At 36.0% G+C, this 24,976-nt stretch overlaps 1 long non-coding RNA gene across 1 annotated transcript in view; it reads right to left on the bottom strand.

The window, feature by feature from the left end:
• Positions 1-621: 621 nt before the first annotated feature.
• LOC117064558 overlaps positions 622-24,976 on the bottom strand; it is a 95,592-nt gene continuing 71,237 nt past the window's right edge. Inside the window, exons 2-3 of the long non-coding RNA XR_004429530.1 lie at positions 13,727-13,974; positions 622-994 (exon numbers count right to left, since the gene is read on the bottom strand). This is a non-coding gene — a long non-coding RNA (uncharacterized LOC117064558). The remainder of the gene's footprint in view (positions 995-13,726; positions 13,975-24,976) is intronic.

Here is a 24,976-nt window from a genome sequence, read left to right as displayed (position 1 = left end):
ATGCTATTGGGTCCACGAAATACACACTGAGAAATTTACACGTAATATCAACATTACTCACAGTCCATGATTATTGATTAATTGGTTTTATTTTAGAATTTAAATTAACAATCCATGTGCTTGAGCAAAGAGGAAAAACAATTTTTAAACAATAAAGTATGGCCTTATTAGAGAAAGTATATACATTTTATTAGTAATGACAAGGAATTTCAAGTTTTATTAAAATAAATCTATGAGATTTTTGTTTCATTCAGTATAAAATTGGTAATTATAATAAATTCCACCCACAAATGGAAAAGTGAATACAAACACAATAAAGAAATACAATTCAATAAGCCAGTTAAAACAGAGGCTTTTTTACACAGAATAATATTCAAATGTTTTTGAAAATTACTTTGTCCTTTAAAGAGGAAACTCAATTTCAGACACTATAAGTGAGACTATATTTTCCTCTCTACATTATTGCATAGCTATTTGTAGGTCAGCCAGAAACATTTGCTCCCACTGTTTGTAGCTGTATCTACTTTGTCTATTAGCTCTAGTGATTTGAGAGCAGGGAAATGTCCGTGAATAGTATGATCATTATAAATGTTTATAATCTTGAATGATGAAGAGTATAATTTATGCTTAGAATAATCTCATTTAAGAGGATGGCAAATGTGCAAACAATAAATACTGCCTAGATGTTTATAATATTCAAAGTTGAAAAACCATATTGTTGAATATAAATTTGAATTTCTGGCATCACAATTATCTCCAGGTAAGGAGTATAATAAGAGTCTCTTCATAGTATTCTTGAGTACGTCTCTTTAACAAAGCTATTCAAATACAAAAAGGTAAACACTTAAAATTGCTTTTTATTAATAATGGTGATTTTCTGTTCTCCAGTAGCCATATCTCTTCAGACTACCAGTGGGAGTTGGTAAATTGACATATGGAAACCGAATCCACATGTTGGGAGGCCAGTTGTCCTCATCAATTCCCTTTATGGCCCCTGCAAAAATAGAAATAATAAAACATAATATACCAGAACTGTTTTCCAATTCAAACTGTTAAATAAAGCTAAATATGGCATGAGAAGGACTCCGTTCTTCTATATTTGAGTCCTTGTGGATGAACTGTAACCTAGCTTAACAGACAAGATTGAAAACCAAATTTAGGAATAGGTATCTGTAACAATACCTGAGTTTTGGGCAATCCCAACGGCCGTAGTTAACTATTCACAGACTGTTAGGTGTTCAAATTGTGTTCAAATAAGACAAATGCCAACCTGTAACCAATCCACCTGTTTCTGTACCTCACTGCTGATTTCTGTACTTCATTTCCTTTGTCTATAAATCTTCCACCATGTGACTGTGCTGGAGTCTCTGTGAATCTGCTGTGATTCTGGGGGCTGCCCGATTCACAGATCATTCATTTCTCAATTAAACTCCTTTAAATTTAGCTCAGACGAATTTTTTCTTGTATCAAACCTTAGGTAATACTCATTAAAGAATCAAGAATGTACTTTGATTCAAAAGCTATTTTCTTGAAGAGGGCACTATATAAAGGTAAGATTGGGGGTTGAGGAAAATGGGGAGATGTTGGTCAAAGGGAACAATCTTTAAGTATAAGATGAACACATTCAGGGGATCTAACGAACACCGTAGGTAATTAATTTGATATGCATCATTACACAAAGTATATCAAATCACATTGCATACCTTAAATCTATACAATCTCTATTTTTTCAATTAGATATTTCAAAATTAATTTAAATAAAGTTTTGATGTGTGCTCCAAAAAAGGGGTCTTTATCTCCTTAACAAATTTTAGCTAATGACCAGAAAGAAGTTAAATATTGATTCACAATTATATCTCTGAACTCCGTGTATCCTAAATATAACTTTCTATCAGAAAATAAACTATTGTATGACAGGGATAACAATCACTATTAAAAGCTCACAATAATGTGTTGCTTTCTTAGTGTCAGGAATTACGCTACATATTTTATATATATATATATTATTTAATTCTTACATTCCTATAAAGTAGGGATGACAATCTCCATTTTATGGATGAGAAAACTGAGGCTTAAAAAGGTTATAAAACTTGCCCATTGTTATGTAGATATAAAGTGTCAAACCAGGCTTAGAAACAGAATTGAAACTAGGTCATTTTTTATGAGCTTAAATGGATTGAAAAGGTTATCTAGATTAATTCTTTTATTTTATAAATAAAATAAGAAGCCACAACAGATAAGCCCCCCAGCTAAAGGCAGATTCAGGATTATAATACACTAATACACGTTTCTCAAATTCTAACAAGAAATAAAAATATGAATTTGTTCCTTTACATTAAACTTTTCACTGTGCTGTCTTAACTATTATACTTTACAGACAGAGAGAGGAACAGGGCGGTGGGGGGGAAAGAGAGAGAGATTTAACCCAAGATGTAACTTTTCAGGCTATAGGTACTACAATAAATTAATTCACTGAATAGATACATGTTATGAATTGCTTATGTGTCAGGAAATGTTCTAGACACTAGGAATACAAATATGATTATAATTTGGACTCTGTCTCTCAGAATACCTCTCCCCTTAAGAAAACACAGGTAGCATAATAGACCAAAGAAGGTTCTTTGGGACACATATGAGCACAACTATAGTGGGTTGAACGGTAGCCCATGTTCAAATATATGTCCATGTTCTAACCTCGTAACCTGCAAATGTGACCTTATTTGTAAAAAGGATGTTTGCAGATGTAATGAAGTTGAGGATTTTGAGATGAGATCATCCTGAATTATCTGGCCCTAATTAAATGCCAAACCCTTAAAAGTCATTATCAGAAGGAAGAGAAAGATAACACAGACCGGAGACAACACACACAGAGGAGAAGGCCCTGAAGAGTGGAGTGATACAGCCACAGGAGATTTCTGATTCCACTGGAAGATGGAAGAAACAAGCAAAGACCCTCCCCATGGAGACTTCAGAGGGAGGCTTAACTGAAGGAGGCTTAACTTTTGACCAACACCTTAACTTTTGACCATTGGCCCCCAGAAAATTGAGAAAATAAATTTCTGTTGTTTTAAGCCAGGAAGTTGTGATAATTTGATATGACAGCCCTAAAAACAAATATAGGAACATATATGGATTTTCCTAGCCCTAGAAGAAAAGGTGTTCTAAGCAACAATTTTTGAAATAGATCTGTCATTAAGCTTCCTCTAATGTGGCAGTGACCTAAATAGCAACAGGTATTTATGTTAAATGTCTGTATCAAGGAAGTTTCCTACAATAAGCAATTAAGATTTAAAACTTTGGATCTGGCGTTGTGGCTCATGCCTGTAATCCCAGCACTTTGGGAGGCGGAGGTGGGTGGATCACTTGAGGTCAGGAGTTCAAGACCAGCCTTGCCAACATGGTGAAATCCCGCCTCTACTAAAATCCAAAATTAGCCAGGTGTGGTGGCAGGCACCTGTAATCCCAGCTACTTGGGAGGGAGGCATAAGAATCGCTTGAACCTGGGTGGAGAAGGTTGCAGTGAGCCAAGATCACGCCACTGCACTCCAGCCTGGGCAACAGAGTGAGACTCCATCTCAAAATAAATAAATAAATAAAAATAAAACAACTTTGAATTTAAGAAATTTACTAATTATCTTATTTATTAAATAAGAGGCTCTGAGTCTTGAAATGCTAAAGTCTGTGACTATAAAACATGGTATATTTCTGAGATTTTCCCACTGTACTACATAATGGTTTAGTAATCTATTTAATGGTATTCAACAGCTCTTCCACATTTGAAACAAAATAATTAATTCTCACAAGTTTGAAAACATAAAGAAGTATTATTTATTATAAGTTTAAACATTTTACAAGGGTGCAGCAGAAATAAAAGCACTATTTTCTTTATAAAACTGCATCTCACTGGAGTAAAATATAATCTTTGGACCAAACTAGCACCGTCATCATCCTACTCACCTTTGTAATGTAATCATCATCCAAAAAGCCTGCATCTACTAAAATACTAGGTCATGAATGGTGTTAAATAAAAATACCAAAATACAAAAGTACTGTTTACTTGAAAGGAAAAAAGATGAAGGTTTAAAATGAACCCAAATGGATCATTTGTAAACATTTAAATACTAGGAATCAGAATCACTTATTTTCTGAATGAAAATTCATGTTATGGAACTTGCAAAGTACATCCAGGCAAGTAACTTCACATCATAGATGAGGTCACTACATCACAGAGAAGTGAATTACCCAATTTGCACAGTCTATGGCAAAGGTGATGTCTGAAATGTGATCTCAATTCTCTAGCCAATGCTATTTCCAAGATTCCTTCTTCACATGTTTATATCTAAAGAATGCATTACTATCAATGTTACCAAGACAAGTGAAGGATTTTTTGTAGGCGCTGGATTAGGGAGAAGAAGAAGCTTGAGATGGTCATTCTATCGTATGAACACCAATAAGTTTCATATAATTATACTTCCCACACAAAGAGTAACCCAACTTAGATTTAATGATCACAAATTATTTTATTGTTGGCTTGAAAAATATGTTGTCTCAATAGGTAATATATTCTAACAGGTGGCATTAAGATATTACTAGATTCCTACCTCTACCCATTGAAAGCTTTTAGAAGGATTTCTACTCAAAAGCCCTAGTCCTCTAATGCCCAGCAGGCTATTATGAGATTATTTATTTAAACTGCACAGCCTTTTCAAGTCGTACAGAGGCTTATAATTCTTTTATGCACTCTGGCAAAAGTAAAAGTTACTATTCTAACAATAACCTTAACATTTAACCAAACTATACTTAAACTACACTTGCTAGAATATAAATATTACACTCATCCATAGACACGATTAGGCTATTTTCCTCATGTAAGGCCAATTTACTAGAGCAGGTGGTAGGAATGGACAGACTAAATTAAAAGAAATAAATTGCTCTTCCTTATTCTACTTATGTGTGGTGTTGAAAACAGTCAAACTCAGAGAAGCACAGGATAGAATGATGGTTGCCCGAGACTTGGGGGGAGGGTTGATGGAGATGAAGAATTGCTCCTCAATGGGTATAAAGTCTCTGTTTTGCAAGATACATTTGTTCTAGAGACCTGCTGTACAACATAGTACCTATAGATAACAACGCAATATTGTACGCTGTAATATATCTTTAAAGGATAGATCTCATGTGAAGTGTTCTTACAAAAACAATGCATGGAAATATTCTGGAGCTGATGAATATATTTAGTATCTTGGTTGTGGTGATGGTATCACTGGTATATGCATATGACCTAATTCATCAAGATGTGTATGTTAAATGTGTACAATTTTATTTATTTATTTATTTTGAGATGGAGTTTGGCTCTTGTCCCCCAGGCTGGAGTGCACTGGTGCAATCTTGGCTCACTGCAACCTCCGCCTCCCAGGTTCAAGGGATTATCCTGCCCCCATCCCCCAAGTAACTGGGATTACAGGCACATGCCACAATGTCCGGCTAATTTTTGTATTTTTAGTAGAGACAAGGTTTCGCCACGTTGGCCAGGCTGGTCTCAAACTCCTGACCTCAAGTGATCTGCCTTCCTTGACCTCCTAAAGTGCTAGGATTACAGGCCTGAGCCACCACGCCCGGCCAAATGTGTACAATTTTTGTATATCAGTTATACTTTAACAAAGCTAAAACAGAATAAATGCCTTTTTTTTTTTCTTTTGGGTAAAGGGATGGTTTCTGGTAATAATTTGAAATAGACTGTGCAAACAGTTAAGTCTCATGTAACTAATACCTACCTTATTTTCTTCTGCCATTATCTTTGCCAGTGAGTCGTTAGTCATGAGCTTGTGACACAATTTAGAAGATGAGGTGAAGGTGAGGTTTCCTATTGGGCCATGGAAAATATTTCTTATTTCCTTGAAGAGGCACAGAGGAAAAAGCAGGTTCTTTTCTCCTTGGATGTGGTTGTATAAGACTGTGTTTCCTAGAACTGCAGCAGCTATCTTGGGTCCCTGATAAGAAACTCACCTCAGGAGGAAACTGACAATGCAGATGTAGAAAGGGGTGAGGGACAGAACCTTAAGACCTTAATAACATAGATGATCTGCTGAATTAATCAACTGCATAGCTCTTCTTCTCCTGGGTTTCTTGTTGGGTAAGATAACATATGCCCTTTTTATTTAAGCCATTTTGATGTAAAAGATTTTTGGTAAAGCCAAAAGCTTTCTAAAAGATGTCCAGAAGCAGATTACTGGGGCAATCAGGCAAAAAGGCAACCTTACCTAACAGATGAATGCTTTTAACTCCCTTTTCTAATGCCTAACCTATTCCAGGTGTCTCTCATTCTCTAGCCTCAGCGTCTCCCTCATGATTTTACATTACGTTGGAGTTACTCATTGAAGATTATTTGCTTTTGTTTGATCAGGGCAGGATGTGTTTACAGCTGAAAATACAGAGATAATAAGTATTAAGTGTAAGTGACTCCTGAAAAAAAAATCATAAAAAAGCAGGTTTTTCCAGTCCAATCAGACAATACAGAAAATGCCACCTAGTATTGCTATTTGCATAGCAATATTCAGGAGACAGTTTATTATCTAAATAGTTCAGACTCTCACGATTCAAGCACTCTGGGATTTTTTGCTTTGGCAAACTGTTTTCTCCAATTATGATACACCTCAAACATTTTAAAATGATGTTTTTATATATAGGTGAATATTTATTTTGACATACAGTAGAATTTATATTTGAGATTTACATTCATTTTTGCAATGCGCAAGTGACCTAGATTTCTTTTTTAAGTTGTACGAATTCAGTGACTCAATCTTCACTCACATTTACCTTTACCTGAAGGGTCTTATTTCACTAGTTTGATTGTAAGTTGAGAAATTGAGACAAGAAATTTTTATGGTTTCATAACATGATTAAAAATTGTTTCAAGAACACTGTTTTTCATGTGAATTATGTAGAAGATAACGTTCCCTTTTGCAGAGATGGGTGGCATGAATGCCTCTTAGTATAGCCATAAATGTAGGTTTAGCCATAAAATATTAAACATTCACATCCAGCATTCCAGAATCAAGATACTTTATTACCTCAAAATTTTAGGTAGTTAATATGGTAGATAGTGTTGAAGAACTACTTGTTCACTTTCTTCAATATGGCCAGTTGAATTAATAAAGTGACATTTTATTTGAAAGGTAAGCTGAATTCAGATATGTTTATTCTTGCCTCTTTCATATTATAATTTTAGGTATTCCAGTGAGAAATCGAGCTTTGTTTGAATGAGTAAAAATGAACTGAGGATTAAGCTGTCTGTCTGGATATGTGTTCAAATGTTTAGCAATAATGTAATGTGCTACACAGACCTCTTGTATCCTTGTGATCTTTACAGGGGATCCATATGGTCAAGTCTATTTTTTTCTAATGATACTAAGACCTTTTGTTTTGTTTCACTCAATTGACATTTGCATGGATGGGACAATGGCATTGTGGGTAAAACATCTTGAAAGTTAGAATAAACCAAGACACTCAAACCCAAAATTACAGTAACCATTATGTTGTTTACCACCCAGCCATCACAGGAAAACAAAAACAAAAACAAAAAAAAGTCAGTTGTACTTAACAGTATATGCGATAAAAAAGTAAAACTATTGATTTTATTGAATCTCAACCATTAAGTCTACAACTCCTTGGTGTTCTGTATGGTGAAATGGAAAGTATTGATAAAACACTTTTGCTGAAAGCTGAATAATTGTGTTATTTTAAGGAGAAGTTCTTAAATAATTGTATGAATTCTTATCTGGAGCCTTGTTTCACGGAATACCATCTTTACTTAAAAAACCATTGGCACTATCAAATTTGGGTATTGGCCAGACATTTTCTCAGAATGAATGAAGTCATCTGATCACTTTGAAAAAACAATGAATAGTATTTTTTGCCAGTAATAGGATTTGAGCTTTCAAGTAAAGATTTATATAACTCAGTGACTGAAACAACATTTTCTAAATGACTACTGAATAATTTTTTTAAATGTGTTTGGGTAAAATATCCATTCATGTCTCAGATGGACAACTGGATTTTATTGTAACACAGTAAGAAAATTTTATAAATAGAATTTCAGCTTCTATATCAACACCATCCTTTAAGAAACAATCATTTGTCAAATTTTTACATAATATCAGATAATATCCATGATTATCTTAAAATAATATTTAACTATTTCTCTACTTTCAACTACATATTTATTTGAGACCAGCTTTTATTCATATACTCAAACCAAAACAATGTATTGCAGCAGAATGAACAAGAATTAGATATAAGAATCTAGCTTTCTTCTATTAAGCTGGACATTAAGGAAATTTGCAAAAATATAAATCATTATCGTTCTTCTTACTTTTTTTTGTAAAAATAATTTTCATTAAAATATTATTTATTTTTGTATTTAATCAGTTTATGTTTAAATAAAATGCATGTTTACCTTTTAAGTGTGTGTGTGTGTGTGTGTGTGTGTGTGTGTGAGTGACAGAGTCTCACTCTGTTGCCTAGGTTGGATGGAGCGCAGTGTTGTGATATCTTAGCTTACTGCAACCTCTGCTGCCTGAGTTCAAGCGAGTCTCCTGCCTCAGTCTCCCAAGTAGCTGGGATTACATGTGCGTGCCACCACGCCTGACTACTTTGTATTTTTAGTAGAGATGGGGTTTCACCATGTTGGCCAAGCTGATCTTGAATCCCTGACCTCAGGTGATCACCCAGCTCAGCCTCCCAAAATTATCTTTCAATTTTTAAAACAGCAAATACTGATAGGTACAAAAAATATACAAAAGTCTTTGGGGTCCTCAATAATTTATTATACTGCAAAAGGGCCATGAAAATAAAATATTTGAGAACTAGTGGTATAAGGTAACAAATAGCAGTTACTTAGATTATATGTTGCATTACAGACATGCCCAATACAAAAATAGACTATGGGGACTCCAGAGGGGGAAGGATGGAAAGGGGGTAAGAGTTGAAAAGTTACCCACTGGGTACAATATCTAGTATTTGAGTGATGGATACACTAGAAGTCTAACTCCCACAGTTACGCATTTAATGCCCATGTAACAAACAAGCACATGTACATCGCTGAATCTAAAATAAAATTCTAAAAAGACTAAAAAAAAAAAAAAGATGAAAAAGAAAAATGCTGAATACTGTCTCCAAAGTCTAAGAATGAGAAACTCTGTTTTCTTCCTTAGAATTTGCTACATGTTCCTATAAGTTTTATGTAAGTTTTAAAGACATTGACCAGAAATTTTCTGGAGGTCTTTCATTCATATCTTTGGCAGCATGTTGAAAATAACTCCAGCAGCTATTACTTACTTACCTAATGCACTGCCACACACTCTGGTAAGTACTTCACATGCATGACCTCACTAACTCTTACAGCTTCATGAAATTAGAATTATTTAGGTTTGTTAGGAATGTTTTGAAAAAGAAACTCAGGTATAATTATTTTATCAGTTTTCATGTATCTTATATGAGAGAGAGAGACAAAGATAATATTTTTCTCTAAGTGTCAGACACTGTCTTAAGCACTGGAAATGTCAAAGTGAACAAGACAATACAGGTTCCTGATGTCACAGACTTTACATTCCAGTGGTTTAGACAAATGATAGAAATGTAATTAAATCATTAAGATAAGTACAACGAATAATATAAACCTATGTAAAAATAGCACCTATGATGGTCAAGGATGATTTCGGTGGGAAATCAACACAAGTTCTGAGATATGAAAGCCAACAACTGATAATATACATGAGCCGGAGAGAAAAGTAAGAGCAAAGGACCTGTGGTTGAGATACATTTGTTAAAATTCTAGAAGGGAAATAAAGTACACATAGCTGAAATGTTGCGGCTGAGATAGAGAATTGCAGGAGATGCTGGATATATATGCAGGGGCTATACGCTGGAGGGTGTTTTAGACCACAGCTGAAAGATTGGATTTAATGCTAAGTTTTATTAGAAGCCCTTATAGTTAATCAAATGCTAGTGACCAGGATGCTCTGCTGCTTTTTAAACATGAATTAAAAATTCATGTTCTTTCAACTCTGCCAATAACTGTAACAGCATAACTGTTTCAAAAGAGAGCCAGAAAAAAAAAAAAAAAAAAAGAAAAAAGCTAGAGTTGATTTTAAAATACACAAGAATTGCTTTGTAGGAACAAAAATATTTGTACATCCTAGGTGGTTTTTAGAAGAGGGAAGGTAAAACCTATTTCTCTAAAGGGTAGGAGAAGTTGGAAAATCCAACAATGAGCCTAGTGAGTCAACCAAGTGAAATTTCATTTTTGGGAACCAAAACAGTATATCTTCTCTTTGGGTATGTATTCACATGTGAGTTTTATTCATTTCCTATTGATTGACTAATGCCTGGGGGGAAATGGAAAAAATGTGGAAAATTGCAAGTAAAAATTTGGAATTTGCTGTAAACTTGTAATGGATATATAAAGAAAAACTGCAACCCAAATATTAGAAAGGGCCAATTGAATGGGAAATAGATAAAGCTGATGCTGGGCTGGAATATTAAACAACTATATATTTTTTTAAGTTTAAACAAATAGTATCAGTATTCTCCCACTCCCCAAGATAGGCTGAAAACTATAAATTCCAATACCTAAAACAGAGATTGCATAAAAATGAAATGAACTTTGTAAGGGGAATGTCAGAGAGTTGGCATACCAATTTTTTCTAACAAGGAGCTTTAGCTGAACCCCCAAAAAGGGGAAAATTCTGTTTATAACAGATGAAGAAGATAGTTAAATCTCAGTAAATAGGTTTTGGCATTATAAGAGAGAAAACCCAGATTCGCAGTTGATGAATACGTAAACTCTCTATTACACACACTTTAAAGAGACAATGAATAAAAAATATTCTTCCATCACAGAGAGTAATTATCACTCCAAAATATATTTTCTAAATGTATTGACCCTTGAATTGAGGGAAAATGTATAAACACTCATATCTTTTAATGTTATGCTTGTTTTAATCTATCTCTATACTAAAGTAATAACTGAGGGCATATTAAAAATAATTGCTGTTTTAAAATTTTAGAGATACTTACTGTAGAAAAGAAATGGAAGAGAATTAGAGTCACTTGAACAATTTGACCATAAAGGCATAGGCTCTATTAAGAACCATTGGCAAGCTTCAGCCTTCTGGTGTGTTTTTGTTAAAAACAAAATAGAATAACTATTTCTAACTCAGGAGAAATTGTATACACTCTGGTTTGTGGGCTTCCTTGGAATCAAAAGAAAAGCTGGCAACATTAGACTTACATTCTGCAATAAAATATTGGCTACTTCCCCTTCTAGATTGGGCATGAATGTCTTGTTCTGTATGGTTCTTTCCCAACACCCTTGTTGGGCCCCAACACGCAGCACCCAGGTCTGGCTTCATTCATTGATACAATCTTTCTGAACCTTGCCGGCATTTGGAGCCCCTGAGTCTATAACGCTGGACAGATCTCAGTGGAAACTAAACAGCTAGGATTTCTTATGCAGTGCCTTCTTCATATATCCGGATATTTGACTCTTTATCTTTCTTATACTTGAGGAAACAACTACACATATATGTAAGTATGTATGTATGTATGTGTGTGTGTGTGTGTGTGTGTGTGTATTTGTCTCTCTCTCTCTCTCTCTCAATACTTATAGCAGGAGAGAGAGAGAAAGAGAAACATGCACTCACACGTACTTATATAGTTATCTCCTCAAATATTTAAATGTTCCCTTCTACACTCAGAACCTGGTGAAGACAGAGTAAAAAGCATAACAAAAACAGCAACCACGTCCTTTGGTGCAGAAAAATTACAAGCCCGTAGGTGATCTTGATTTTAAATGAAACTTCTCAATAACTTCTTATGGTACAGATGACACAATTTTTTAAAATAAAGGACTGTTTCTCTACCTTAGAATCCCTCAGCCTTTTGGTACCTGTTTGCTTTTGCTGTTGCCAAAGGTTATTGGGACACAGCAGAAATGACAGATTGTCTGGAGACCATAAGGCTGCTAGCAGCCCAAGGCAGTCCAGGCAGCACCAGGGAGCAAACTTCTACAGACTGCCAGGCCCTGTGCTCTTTAATCAGGACTGCTAAATGATCCAGGTGGCATGAAGTTTGGGCACCTTAGAACAATACAGAAAAAATAAGTGAATATTCCCTTCCCAACTGTTCCATTTGGCTCTTCTTCACTCAATATAAAATATCTGGGGGCAAAGGAGACTTGCTTTTAAGGAGGAGTCAATTATCCTCTATTCATCTATAAGAATACAAAGTAATTACAAACCTAAGAAAAAGCAAAACAAAACAAAACAACAACACAAGAAGAATCTGTTTATCAGACACAGAAAAGGGCAGAAATAGCCACAAGGCTAAAGATTTCTAAAGGCACTTCAAACAGAATGTATGATGTTAACCTCTTACTGTACTTCAGATGATTGTTCCCTGCATGAATTAGGTCAAGTCTCTGGACTAATACACGGCTCCCTCCGAATGTCTGCCTTAGGGGTACATGTCAGTCACCCCAATGTCTTTTGCAAACTCTAGAATTCCCATTTCAGGTTTATTTTTAATTCTTAGTACCTCCATTAAATTGAAGGTTTATCTTTCCTTATCCCCCTTACTTTCTTCACTGGCAACCAGGCCTTCATTTGCCTCTCCTGGTACCCACAGTCTTAGGTCCTATCTGCCCCTTCCCACACCTGTCACTGGCTCTCAAGACTCTCTCTGGTCAAGTGGTTCACCAGAGAGATATGTATCAAACATAAAATGAACATCACATTAGAGGAAATGTTAATATGGCCTTGAGTCACTTACAAACCAAGCTCTGATCGACTCCAAGGACTATACTCTTAATAGCAACAAAATTTTACTAAAACCGTAAGAAAGGGAGTGAATGGAAGGGACAGAATGCACTGGTGAGTTCAGAGGTGAATGCATCCTCATGAGCTTGAAAATCAGGAAAAAATGCTCCTCCATCTACCCCAAATGGACAGGTAAAGCTTGAATAAGCAGTCCAGAAGTAGTGAGTATCCTGGGATGGAGAACAAAAGACAAAGGTGCCAGTTTAGAATCTACTGGGGCACATTGTGAGAACAACGAGGAAATGGTCCATTTAAGCCATTTTTTTCCAATAGGAGAGCAGTTGTGGAAGCTAAGACCGTGTTCTAAAATCACATGTCTTAATATATGCATTATTCCCATTCACAAAAAGATCTACTAAAATGCAGTGCTTAGGCGTATGAATTCTACTTTAAAGAGACAAATTTGAAACGTCCACTGACATTAGCTATTTGTGTGAACAAGGTTAAATCCTATATCATGTCTATGCCTTATTTTCCTACTTTTTAGAATAGGAATTTATTATTTAGTTTCTAGACAGATTGGGTAAATTGAATGAGGTAATTCATGGAAAAATTAAATATCTTGCATATAGAAGTATTCAATAATTATATCATTAATTATTCAATCATCTGATGTTTCTGAATCATCTATTTGGTTATATTTGCTGTGTTTGACACGAGTACTAGAAGTATGAGTAACATTGAGTTCCTAGACTCATCATCTCATCATCTGTGAAGAAAGAGAGAAGTTAACCAATAGTTTTAATACCACATCATATGTAATGTATTGAAGGTAAATACAAAAGGCCTCACCCTGATGCAGTGGAGTGAGTAACACCTGAGGCCAAAGAGTTTGCGGTGCTGAGGAGCAATACCTGATTCAGGACTAGGAGGTTAGATCGGTTTTCCACAACACGGAAGTAGGAGCTGACAAAACAGAAAGGATCTTCCAAGAAGAAGGAATCATAGGTACCAAGGTCTCCCAAATAGTTCAAATTGACTTAGCCAAATGGTTCACCTGGAGCACACCCGGCCAGGACAAGAGATAGGGTTGGAGAGTTTCCCAAGGACCTGACATTCGTTCAAGACTGATTCAAGTAGTGACGGTGGAGGTTGTTACTCTCTGCGTGAAAATCACAAGAAAAAAAGAAGGAAGGCAAGTGACTTCATAGAGTCTGTTATGATGATTAAAAGCATTGGCTTTGGAGAAAGGGAGACTTTGCATTTTAAACACGGTTGTTACTTTCATAGTTTCAGGTAAGTTAACTGGTGCAAATCTCATCTTCCTTATTTGTGAAATGGGGACATTTCCTCATGGAATTACAATGGTGATTGAATAAGGTAATGTTAACAAAACAATTAGCTCAGTGCCTGGCCTATAACACAGATTCTATATTTGCTAGCCCCACTTACCACTGATTATTTTATTAATGGAAAAGGCTTTGTTAGAGAAGTCACAATGAAAGGGGTGGCCCTTTATAACATGTGGCCCTACTCCTGTAAACATAGCTGGTTTTACCAAAGCTTCAAAACTGACACAAAATTCTTTCAAGTAATTTGAAAGTTGAGTGGCTTAAACGTTATGCTTGAACTAAGATGTCACAATGGAAATATGAGATAACACTTATTAGTTCCTCACTATGTGTCAGGTATATAGTTACTATGTTATCCAATTATCAACCATACTTTACAAATTTAAAAAGAGAAGAATTAAGTAAATTAGGCAAGTCATCATAAATAATCAGTAATTTATTAATTCAGTGTTTGATTTAAAAGGAAAATTTGAATTGGATTATGTAAGCTGAAAGCTCTTGTCTAGAAAATCAGAAAAAAATGTAAACTTTAGTGTTGATTGATTAGTGGTAATCTTGGACAAGCTCTTTTACACTCTCCAGCCCTTGACTTCCACATCTGTAAAGTGAATAGATATGTTTGAGGCATGCTAAAAATTTTATGTTTCTATAATTTTATATTAGCTTTCTATAGATTTATCAGTCAAGCTGGACTTTTCTACATCTTCCTGGGAAATTTCTGAAACAATTTAATTCAAAAAGCTGCTAGAAGTTAATGCATGATCCCATCGTAGAATGAAAAATTCCTACCATTCTTACTCGCACTTCCTCACTGCTTTTCCCAGGCAGGCATTACAAATCAATCACCACACTCATTCATGCCAAGACTGGATGAGGACTGACTATCCCAGTGAAATCAGAAATGACAGATGAAGTAAAACTTATTTGTCAAGACATCTGCATAGCGATGAAAAGTTAGCAAGAAAAAAAAAAAACTCTAGATTTCACAAGAACCATTTTTAATACAAAGTTTGCTATGCTGGGGCCAAAATACTCTCGTTATTTTTTTTACAACTCCTTGAATGCTGTCTGCCATCAGTGAAATCAAGCACCATGTAATTCCTACAGCCTTTCCAGTTATCTAGCCTAACATTAATACCTCTCATTTTGTTTAGTAACCAGAGGACGGACTTCCTGCACCTTGATTATATTCAATTTGGAGCATGATTATATAATGTATAGAGTTAAATGAGTTTTTCTTACATTTATTCATTCGTTATTCAACAAATATTAGCTAATTTGTTTTTATAAATGAGGCAGTGATCTAGGCACTATAAATAAAATATAACGATGATAGACACAGATTCTACAGTTGAAGTTCCTTTTTCACAGTAGATAGGCAAAAACTGTAAAATGTAATTAGCAGGTTACAGGAACACAGAGTAGGAATGTCTGAGGCATGAAGGAAGTCTTCCTGGAAAACATGAAGTTGAGTTCTAGAGGATGTGTATTAATTTGAGAAATACAGATGAAAGCAATATGGTTCCATGATAAGGGGACATGAGGAACAAATGTCTAGAGCCAAATGAAAGGATGATAAATTAGTGAAGGAGGGAGAATTCAGTAAGTCTCAGGTACAACGTGAAAAACGGTAAGAGATAAAGTTGAAGAACAATAAAGGGATCTATTAATAAATGTTGTTGGAAACAAAATCAACTATGGATAACTTTTTAGAAATAAAATAATTTAAACTGACTGATGTGGTTTGACTGTGGGCTGGGCCCAGGCCCCCCTTTCTATGTGCAGTCTAGTGACTTGGTGCTCTGCATCATAGCTGCTCTAGCAGTGATTTAAAGGTGCCAAGGTACAGCTCAGGCCATGGCTCCAGAGGGTGCAAGCCCCAATCCTTGGCAGCTTCTTCAGGGTGTTGAGCCTGCAGGTGCACAGAAGTCAAGAATTGAAGTCTGGGAACCTTCACCTGGATTTCAGAGGAGATATGGAAATGCCTGGATGTCCAGGTAGAAGTTTGCTGCAGGGCGGCACTCCTCATGGCAAACCTCTGCTAGGGCAGTGAGGAAGGGAAATGTCAAGTTGCAGTCCCCACACAGAGTCCCTACTGGGGCACCTCCTAGTGAAACTGTGAGAGAAGGCCACCATCCTCCAGATCCCAGAATGGCTGATCCACTGACAGCTTGCACCATGAACCTGGAAAAGCTGCAGACACTCAATACCAGCCTGTGAAAGGAGCCAGAAGGGAGGCTGTATCCTGCAAAGCCACGTGTGTGGAGCTGCCCAAAACTATGGTAACCCACCTCTTGCGTCAGCGTGACTTGGATGTGAGACATGGGGTCAAATGAGATCATTTTGGAGCTCTAAGATTTGACTGCCCTGCTGGATTTCGGACTTTCATGGGGCCTGTACCCCTTTGTTTTGACCAGTTTCTCCCATTCGGAATGGGTATATTTACCCAATGTCTGTACACTAATTGTATCTAGGAAGTGACTAACTTCCTTCTGATTTTACAGGCTTACAGGCGGAAGGGACTTGCCTTGTCTCAGATGAGACTTTGGACTGTGGACTCTTGAGTTAATGTTGAAATGAGTCAAGACTTTGGGGGACTGTTAGGAAGACATAATTTGTTTTTAAATGTGAGATCATGAGATTTGAGAAGGTCCAGAGGCGGATTGATATGGTTTGGCAATGTCTCCATCCATATCTCATCTTGAATTGTAGCTCCCATAATTCTCGTGTTGTGGGAGGGAGCCAGTGTGAGGTAATTGAGTCATGGGGCGGGTCTTTCCCATGCTGTTCTTGTGATTGTGAGTAACTCTCATGTGATCTGATGGTTTTATAAAGGGGAGTTCCCCTGCACATGTCCTCTTGCCTGCCACCATGTAAGACTTTTTTTGCTTCCCCTTCAACCTCCGCCATGATTGTGAGGCCTCCCCAGCCACATGGAACTGTGAGTCAATTAAATTTCCTTTCTTTATAAATTACCCAGTCTTGGGTATGTCTTTCTTAGCAGCGTCGGAATGGACTAACACACTGGCTAAACCACATAATTGAAATAGAAGCTGTGTAGTCAGATCATAAGAAATGTAGAAACAAAGGAGTTGCCAGAGATCTCAGTAGCAGAGATTCATGACATCTTCATTAGGGCACAGTCATGGCATTGCATTGACTTGGTTCTGACCAACTTTAGTCCTTTTTGGCACTCTACTATGTATTCAATTCTTGGAAAAGATTGATTGATCTTGTTTGGTTCATGTCCTCATTCTCTAGAGCAACACTGTTGCTGACAGTCCTAACAGAATATTATGAAACGGGAGAGGTAATTTTTTCTGAAACAAATATGCATAGGTGCACTATGTAGGCAAAAGGAGCTGCAAAGGACAAAGAGCAACAGACTCCAGACATGCATACCGCATCATCATGAGAAATGTGGATGCTAAACTGAAGACAACAGAGTGACACTGGGCAATTCATACAGGAGAATGACATGAGCAGGTCTGCACTGAAGATAAACACAATGAGGTATGGATTATAGGTGGATCATCCTGAAGGCCTAAAGTTATAAAAGTGAGAGATTGTGGATGGAGATCTGAACAAGATAGTAGTAGGAGGAACAGAGAGAAGAAAACTGGTTCAAGAGACATTAACCTGTAGAAGGAAAAGGGCAAGAAGAAGCCATATATATTAGAGCAGCTAGCATATTTTCAGGAACAAACCAATAACTCAGCAAATATCTATTGATATGACATAAACACAGAACACTATGCCTTAGAAGGTGCTTAGTAAATTTTGGCACTTTTAGACATTCTATGTATTACAACACCTGAATTTTTTAAAATTGCTCTTATTTTCTTTAAATAATTCATACAAATTTCTTTAATCCCTCAATCTTCATAGTTGTATTGCCTAATTATAAGTAAGGATGTTTGCATTTTTAGGGAAAATGTAATTGTTTCATTTGAAGAAGAATCTTTTTGTGAGAATTAAATTGAACATTTAGAATAAAAAGTTTCAAACATGCACAGGTTGCTTAAAATGCAAGAAGCTAGAAAGCCTTGGTAGGTGGACATGTAAGAGTAACTCTAATAAATCTTCCAAATTTTACATTTGTTGATGATGATAGCCTTTATGAAGCTCAGATTTCAGCTTTTTTCTCTTCTACAACTGTGACAAATGCAGAAGTATTTTTCACCCATTTTGAGAAAACAAAACAATTTTCTTAGCACATGGAATTTCACAGTAATTAATTGGAAGATATGGAAGTTAATAAGATTTGATGTAATCTAATTTGTGTGAATTAAATCATTTTAGTTGTTAAGCTTGTGTAATGGCAGCCCAAATTTTAGATAATTCCTTGTTTCTGGAACAAAGTAAGATGAGCAAGGAAAAAAAAAAAAAAGATCACCAAAATGTGTGAAACAAAACCAAAAGAAAAACATTGTAGAAAAAAAGTTTGCTTTCACATACCAACCTTAGTAGGGTTTTGGGAGTTACCGATGAAAATCTATAGTCATCGCCCTATGCACCACTGTTACAAAAGAAGAAAATGAGAAAGTAGAGTCAGGGCTCGGGAGAGTTAGAATTGAAATACAAATTAAATGTAATCATGCAGTGTATTACCACCTATGCACCTGCACAGCTCAAAAACCCATTTCAGCATAAACACAGCAACGGGCTGTTCCATCTGTAACAAGCTGACCTCAAAAGGGAAAATCAAATGATCTATTTTCACAATTGAAACATACTCTTGAGTAAAGAAATGTGATTTTAAGGGCACAGTTGGCACAGTGTTGCAATTCAAATGAACTGTTCGTTTGAAAGAATATCATTGATCAATCTTTTATTTTCCTTCCTATCCTATCCCCTTGCCTTTTTGAACACTGGAAATATAAGATCAAAAATTTGAATTTGGAGGAATAAAACATTAAAACAGAAATGATTCACAATTGATTGAAAATAAGTTTTCCAGTGATAATTTTAAGAACAGTGTATGTAATCATGTTGTATGCTCCAAAGTACACTTGCAATTATTTAGGCAAAAAATAAATAAATAAAAAAATCACCATTCTCCAATTACAACACCTAAATGGATTTTAATATGAACTCACATGCCTTGTGTATACATGGAGTTTATAACTGGTGAGCATCAAGCACTAGAGAATGATTATTTCTTCCACCCTCCCAGGGAAGTTTGAGGATCCTGAAACTTATATATTACATTATATAACATATATATTACATATAATACACACACATATGTGTATATATATATGTGCATATATATAGTCACATACATTCTAGATACATACAATAAAAAAGAAATTGTGGTGCAAAGGCATATTATTCAGACTTAAAAGATAAGAGGATACTTCCATTTGTGACAATATAGATGAACATGGAGGACATTATGCAAAGTGAAATAAACCAAACACAGAAAGAAAAACACTGCATGATTTTATTTATATGTGGAATCTAAAAAATGACAAATACATAGAAACAGAGAGAGTAGAGAAGTAGTTATCAGTGTGAGGAGGAGAAAATGGGAAGGGGTAGGTCAACAGGTACAAACTGTAATTATGTAGGATGAACCTATCTGAAGATGCAATGTGCAACAAGAGAACTAAATTTAATATTATGATATATATATTCAAAAATACATGAGTCAATAATAAAAGATCAATTTATGTATATATAATACAGTAAATAATTGTGTGTACCTCATACAACTACTTCAGAAATATTCTAGCTAAAAAAATCAAAATAGCCCTATGCTTTAAAAAAGTGAAAAAAATATTTTCACATATAAATGTGATGGTTAATACTGAGTGTCAAGTTGATTGAGTTGAGGGATACAAAGTGTTAATCCTGGGTGTGTCTGTGTGGGTGTTGCCAAAAGAGATTAACATTTGGGTCAGTGGCCTGGAGAAGGCAGATCCGCCCTTAATCTGATATGCACAATCTAATCAGCTTTCAGGAAATGTAAAGCAGGCAGAAAAACCTGAAAAAGGAGAGAGACAGGCCTAGCTTCCCAGATTACATCTCTCCCATGCAGGATGCTTCCTGCCCTCTAACATTGAACTCCAAGTTCTTCAGTTTTGGGACTCAGAATGGCTGTCCTTGTTCCTCAGTTTGCAGACAGCCTATTGTGAGACTTTGTAATCATATAAATTAATAATTCATAAGCTCCCATGTGTATATATATGATATATATGTGATGCTGTTCCTATATTTATATAAGTGTTGGATTCATTGTTAAAAGACCAGATGGGTGTACAGGCTCCTGGACTACTATATATATATATATATATATATATATATATACACACACTATGTATATACTATGTATATATCTTATTAGTTCTGTCCCTTTAAGAGAACCCTGACTAATACAGTAACCATTTTCCACTAGTATTCCACTGGTATTTAGGCAGGCAGATACAATATTCCACTAGTATTCCACTAGTATTTAGGCAGGTAAATACAGTAACCATTTTCTACTAGTACTCCACTAGTATTTAGGCAGGTAGATTAGGATATGTACTAATTAGTAGCAACACTTAAACAAGTGCAATATTGCATTACTGAGATAAAGCACCTTCACTGAAGGCATTGCTCTTTCATTTTTTTATTAAAATAAAGGAAAAAGAAATATGATTACTAGTATTCTTGGGCTTTTTAGCAAGTTTGTTATATTTCTCACATTCTTGATATGTCTGTGATATAAAATATTTCCATTCCAACTGTACGTATATAGGTCACTCATTCATTCATTTGAACATGATTTTAAAGAGAAAGTATTCATTTAAATGCTTCTTTGTCAGAAGTATATCATCCTCATTGTCTTGAGAAACTGCCCTTTTACAGGTCACCTAAAAATATGAAATTCTGTTTTACATGTGTAACTGAGTAATCAGGAAAAGCTTGGAAGTGAGTTCACTGGAGAGGTAAGTGAACACAAACCTTCATTTGTCTTGAGAGTATCTCCCTAGGAACTGTAACTTGGCTTCTAATACAGCATAGTCACCGATGGCCAATACATTCAGGTTTTGACTTCTATGACCGGAGTGTGATTGCTAGTAATTATTCAGACTCCTAATCAGTGCAAATATTTTAGTTTATTTTTCCCCAGTACCAGCATGCCTACTGGTTGGTTTGACCTCATTCACTCTGATCCCTGGAAGTGTTTCCCACATTGGTGGGTTCAAGCACATTGTTGCAAGCTACCTAAATTCTTAAAGCCTGCCAATGGCCTGCAGTTAAAGCATTACCACACACTAAAATGGTAAAAATAAATAATCATTCTTACATGTGGGATTTAAAGCTTCTGCAGGTGCTGTATAATGCATCTCCTGTTTTAATGGCCTTGGAAATAAGGCATGGAATTGTCTGAATTTAAGATAGAAAAATCCAGTGAGGTACTGGTGCCATCATCATACTGACTGACAGCCTGCTGTATTGACCACTCAGCAAAATGGGCTGAACTGACAGCAATGTGATGGCCACAGAAGATGCTGCTCCTACATTTATATAAACGCTGGATTCATTGTTAAAAGACCAAATGATTGTACAGGCTCCTGGACTACCCAGCTATGTATTGCTTAAGGAATGACTATATGTGTTGACTAACTATGGGAACAGATCCAAATATTTAGCAACAAGTTGATCGTATTGTCACACATGTACCTGCCCAGAGAGGGTTCCACATATAGAGGAAAAATCCTTTCTGCCAGCAAAACCTATGCATTCAGTTACATTTCCTTGGGATTGTGAAAGTCTGGAGACTCTTATGCATCCTAATAGTCCTTTCCTTCTTCTTCTTCTTCCTTTTTTTTTTTTTTTTTGAGATGAGGTTTCACTCTTGTTGCCCAGGCTGGAGTGCAATGGCATGATCTTGGCTCACTGCAACCTCTGCCTCCCAGGTTCAAGCAATTCTCCTGCCTCACCCTCCAGAGTAGTTGGGATTACAGGAATGCACCACCATGCCCAGCTAATTTTGCATTTATATTAGAGATGCGCTTTCTCCATGTTAGTCAGGCTGATCTCAAACTCCTGACCTCAAGTGATACATCTGCCTCTGCCTCCCAAAGTGCTAGGATTATAGGCGTGAGCCACCGTGCCCGGCATAGTCCTCTGCTTCTACGTGTCTAATTTAAACCATCACTGCCTGTGTTAGTGATATTTGTCCCAGCAGCATACTTGACAAGTTTCTTCTGTGAGAAAGAGAAAGGATAATATATTCAGAAAGAGCCATATAGAGGACTTCAACGTACCAGTAATTTCCCATTACTATGCTGTGTAGTGAGCACACACAGAAATTTATTTCACTTTTATCCTTTGAACTGAACAATAGCACAATATGTAATTTTTGGTACATGTAATTTCCATAATATTTCATATTATTTAATATATGACAATTCTACTCCTGCTGTTCCCAAATAGTGCACTGAAACACATTCGGGTGTCACAGAAAATTTACATGGGTGCTGTGGGATATTACACAATTTTTAGGTAGACACAGCTATTATACAATTTTGCACAATTGTGAGTGTGCAAACTATCAGCCTGATGAAGAATATAGTGTCAATATTAAATTGCTACATCCCTTCAATGACGTCATTTCTTTGCAAAGCTTGGTTTTCGGTAGTTATTGCGATAAAAGTTGGTAGTATGCAAAATCTATGTGTAACAGAAAATGAGAGTAGGAATGTCCAATCTGATTACAAAATTTGAGAACTTGTTCAGTGCCCAAGTTCACTTGGTGTTAGTACACAAATATTTAAGTGATTTGGGAGAATCTACATAATAGATGAAATACACATATATATCTTATTCATGTATATGAATATATGATGTACCTTGTTTTTTTTGCACTTTGCTTTATTGTGCTCTGCAGATGCTGTGTTTTGTACAAATTGGAGGTTTTTGGCAACCCTATATCAAGCAAGTCTTTCGGGACCATTTATCCAACACCATGAACTCACGTCATATCTCTGTGTCACGTTAGGGTAATTCTCAGAATATTTTAGAGTTTTTCTTTATTATTATATCTGTTGTAATGATCTATGATCTTTGATGTTACTATTTTAATTGTTTTGAAACACCACTAACCACACTCACATAAAACAACAAACTTAATTGATAAATGTCATGTGCGTTCTGATTGCTCCACTAGTTGGCCTCTCTCTTTTTCTCCTTGGGCCTCCCTATTCCCTGAGACACAAATATACTGAAATTAAGCCAATGTGTAATTCTATAATGGCCTCTAAGTGTTCAAGTGAAAGACAGTTGAACATTTTTCACTTTATATAAGAACTAATAATGATTACACTTAGTGAAGAAGACATGTCAAAAGCTAAGACAGGCCAAAAGCTGGACCTCATGCACCAGTTAGGTTGTGAATGGAAAGGAAAAATCTTGAAGAAATGAAAAGTGCTACACCAGTGAAAGCATAAATAATAAGAAAGTGAAACATCTTTACTGCTGATATGGAGAAACTTTCAATGGTCTAGATAGATCAAACCAGCCACCACATTCCCTTAAGCCAAAGCCTAGTCCAGAGCAAGACCCTAACTCTCTTGAATTCTATGAAGGCTGAGAGGAGGGAGGAAGTTGCAGAAGAAAAATGTAATGCTAGCAGAAGTTTGTTCATGAGGTTTAATGAAAGAAGTCAACTCCGTAACATAAAAGTGCAAGGTGAAGCAACAAGTGTTGATGGAAAAGCTGCAACAAGTTATCTAAAGATCTAGGTAAATTAATTGATGTAGGTGGTTACAATACACAATGGAGTTTCAATAGACACAAGAGCCTTCTGTTGGAAGAAGATGCAATGAGGACTTCGGAAGCTAGAGAGGCTTTAATTCCTGGCTTCAACCCTTCAAAGGACAGAGTGACTCAATCTTATTAGGGGCTAGTGCACCTGGTAACTTTAAGTTAAAACCAATGCTTATTTACTATTCTTTTTTTTTTTTTTTTTTTTTTTTTTTTTTTTTTTTATTATACTTTAAGTTCTAGGGTACATGTGCATGACGTTTATATCATGTATAACTCCCCAATGCAATCCCTCCCTCCTCCCCCCTCCCCATGATAGGCCCCAGTGTGTGATGTTCCCCTTCCCGAGTCCAAGTGATCTCATTGTTCAGTTCCCACCTATGAGTGAGAACATGCGGTGTTTGGTTTTCTCTTCTTGTGATAGTTTGCTAAGAATGATGGTTTCCAGCTGCATCCATGTCCCTACAAAGGACGCAAACTCATCCTTTTTGATGGCTGCATAGTATTCCATGGTGTATATGTGCCACATTTTCTTAATCCAGTCTGTCACAGATGGACATTTGGGTTGATTCCAAGTCTTTGCTATTGTGAATAGTGCCGCAATAAACATACGTGTGCATGTGTCTTTGTAGTAGAGTAATTTATAATCCTTTGGGTATATACCCAGTAGTGGGATGGCTGGGTCATATGGTACATCTAGTTCTAGATCCTTGAGGAATCGCCATACTGTTTTCCATAATGGTTGAACTAGTTTACAATCCCACCAACAGTGTAAAAGTGTTCCTATTTCTCCACATCCTCTCCAACACCTGTTGTTTCCTGACTTCTTAATGATTGCCATTCTAACTGGTGTGAGATGGTATCTCATTGTGGTTTTGATTTGCATTTCTCTGATGGCGAGTGATGATGAGCATTTTTTCATGTGTCTGTTGGCTGTATGATGTCTTCTTTTGAGAAATGTCTGTTCATATCCTTTCCCCACTTTTTGATGGGGTTGTTTGTTTTTTTCTTGTATATTTGTTTGAGTTCTTTGTAGATTCTGGATATTAGCCC

This window comes from Trachypithecus francoisi, unplaced genomic scaffold, assembly GCF_009764315.1.
Source record: "Trachypithecus francoisi isolate TF-2019V2 unplaced genomic scaffold, Tfra_2.0 Lachesis_group2, whole genome shotgun sequence".
In the NCBI taxonomy this organism is placed as follows: Eukaryota; Metazoa; Chordata; class Mammalia; order Primates; family Cercopithecidae; genus Trachypithecus; species Trachypithecus francoisi.
This window is presented reverse-complemented; position numbering and strand designations above follow the sequence as displayed.